Below are 3,048 nucleotides of genomic sequence, written 5' to 3' on the forward strand. Positions count from 1 at the left end.
TGGCATTATTTCAGCAATTTCAGTTGTGTGACTTCCAATTTCTTCTAGGCTGGTGTCTCCTGGGTTTGTTCTAGGTAGGCTTGGGTCTGAGAATGTGTCTTGCACCTTCTTTTTTTCATTTTCTATTTCAAGAGGACTCTTTATTTTGATTTCTGTGAAAGTTTTATCGTAGGCATCTGTATCACGGCAGTCAGAGCCTATCTGCAAAGAATCGGTTTTTCAGATATCCTTCCTGTGGGAGATTCTTGTTTTGTGTGTGTCCCAAGATTTTGCCTTCTCTATTGATTGAGAGTGAGATATTGGTTTCCATTTGGCACTCTCCTTGGTCCTTCCATGTAGGACTTTGGTGAGGTTATTACCCATATGCTTTTCTATTTAAAGTAGTACAATTAGCAATACTAATAACAGCTGGTGAAATTTAGAAATTGACAATCTTTTGTAACTCATGGGTTTATACTTTAGGCCATAGGAGCAAATATTAGAGCTGTATAACAAGGCAGATCTTGAATTGGGAATTTGAATTTAAATTAGTTTCCCTGAGTTCTAACTGGACAGCTCCCCTTCATGCACCTGGCATCTTCTAGCAGACTAGTTCACCCCAGTTACCTGCTGTCACCTCTGTGCAATGAGGATGCTTCTGTAAGTCTGGGCCTTGGTCTGGCCTCAGCTGGGCCCAGCAGTACGCCTCTGCTCACTGGGTCTAGATCTACCCTACTTGAACTCGACAAGCAGGACCTGGCTTGGGTCTGGTTGCTGTGTTCACCTCCTTCCAGCTGAGCTCATTCTAAGTGGACTGCTGGATGCTGTTGGCTGCTGGTCCTGAGGCTCCTTCCCAGTAGACCTGCTGAGATGGAATGTTGACAAGTTCTTTTGAAAAGTACTTCTTCAAGGCCTTTTCTGACCAGCTGCTGATGACTTCCTTTTCTCAAAGGTCTGTGTCATACACCTCCTTCGGGTATGTGGAATGTTGGAGATGTGATGAGCTTGATGCATTGCCGGTGCAGACTCCGAGCTAAGAAGAAGGCACCACTGAACACCTTTTGTTTTAATTGCTGTGACAGAATCTTAGGAAATGTTGCCTTTCATTTCCTAATTTGCTCTCTAATCTCATTAAAAAGAACTTAAGTTGGACAAGGAGGCTTATAGCTAACACTTAAGTCTTTTGCTTTAGTAGCAATTTATTTGTCAGAGTTTTCTTTACAAAATCAAACAGGACATCCACACTCTCTTCTGTGGTTCTTTCCAAATCATTACTGAGGGTCAGAACTTTTGCATGGTCATTGGTGTCCCCCATTCTGGGCCTCTGAGCCCCCTCAGTACATCCCTCCTCTCAGAGAACTGTTTACAGGGATGATGTCTCACCTCTGATAGGGAGCCATTTTCCTTGTTTTTGTCCTCTCTATTTTTTTTTTCCATTTTTTTTCTTTCCTGTACCTCTGTCACTACTCCTAGGTGGGTTTTGAGAATGAAAGTCCAGAGTTTATGTGTGTCATGCATGCCTTGATAGCCACAATCTTTATGAGAATTACTAGTTTTTTGCTTATTTTTGTGGGGAGGGTGGACAAAATTCAGTCCATAGCAAGTGGTATAAAGGATAAACATGAACATCTTAAGTGTATTTCTGAATGAAAAATTCAAGAGGAATCCTATCACTCAGGAGCCTGGGGCCTTGCTCATTGCTACTGGTTCTCCCAAATGTCTTCCTCCCTAAGTTCCATTATTGTCTACTTTGAATCTTCTTCATCGTTCTGTGAATTAAGTTTTCTTAGGACTTGGGGTGAATGGAGGATTTGGGTGCTCATTTAGGTCTTCAGGGCCCCTTATTCACTCCATCTTCCTTTCCCTTTGTACTGTAATGACAACTGGAAGAAGGCTACCTTGTATCAGACTCAGAAAATGGGAGGAAGTTGAGCTTCAGCCCAAGAAATACATTAGACACACACACAGACACACACACACACACACACACACAGATACACACACACACATTTTATTGTAAAGGAAGATGTTAAAACAACTATAAACAAACTTATTTTATTATCTGCCTTGAGAATTAAGCTTCATCTTTGTATGATATGTGTCTTTTTGTATCAGGGACTAACATCTGTTGATTACAAGGTTTTGAAATGTTTTGGAAATCTGGTTTATGTAATTCTGGAAGGTTCTAGAATGTTTTGATAGGTTTCCTGATATATTTTAAAAAGGTGCTGGTTCTATCTCTGATGGGAGCAGTTAATAAGCATTCACTAAACTGCCTAATGAGCAACTCCGTGGAGATTAAAAGCCAGGTAGGTATTTTTCCAGGCTCTACATGTAATTTAAATTTAATCTTTATTTATTTTACACTGATTAGTCTAGAGGTTGTTTTCTAAGGTACTAAAACTGAGCCATGCATATTTCCATTATAAAAAGGCAAATAAAATATCCAAGAACTATAAGGGGCCCTTTGGCACATTGCCAGGTCCTCGTGCCCTGTGGAAGCTTTTGGTCATTTATTATCTTGCTGGTGCTGTTTGCTTCCTAAGCCCTGTTTTGCCTGTTTCTCCATATTTCAGCCCTTGCTTTTAGTAAAGAATATGTTTTATTCTTTTCCTTTCAAAGGCTATGTTCACGTGGCTATAAAACCATTCATACTTATTGTAAAACGTGCCAAGTCCAGAATGGCATAAAGAAGAAAGAAAACACTCATAAATCTTAGTACCCATTGGCAATCCCTATTCATACTTTGTTTTATTTCTTTCCATTAGGTTTTCTTTGTGTTTCTGACGTCTTAAACCACACTGTATTTTGCAATATTGTACCTTTTTTTCTTCTCCTGGCATTCTTTTTAAGAAAGTTTTCCTATTCAAGCAAGAAACTGTAACCATTTTTAATGGCTGACTGACATTCTATCATGCAGATTGCTTAAAGGATAATGTTTTAAAGGTAAGATTATGAATCTCATATCAGTCCTAGCCCAGGTCCGGTGAGTGTGTGGAGAGCTTCCTGCTACCCGGCGCCGGCGGGACCAGTCCCAGCCCAGGCGCAGCGTGGGCCGGACCCTCTCCC

At 40.6% G+C, this 3,048-nt stretch overlaps 1 pseudogene; it reads right to left on the bottom strand.

Annotated features, from left to right (window-relative positions):
* Positions 1-784: 784 nt before the first annotated feature.
* LOC111817466 lies at positions 785-1,608 on the bottom strand (annotated as a pseudogene).
* Between the last annotated feature and the right edge of the window lie 1,440 nt (positions 1,609-3,048).

The sequence above is a fragment of the Octodon degus genome, unplaced genomic scaffold, assembly GCF_000260255.1.
Source record: "Octodon degus isolate 3935 unplaced genomic scaffold, OctDeg1.0 scaffold00058, whole genome shotgun sequence".
NCBI classification, from domain to species: Eukaryota; Metazoa; Chordata; class Mammalia; order Rodentia; family Octodontidae; genus Octodon; species Octodon degus.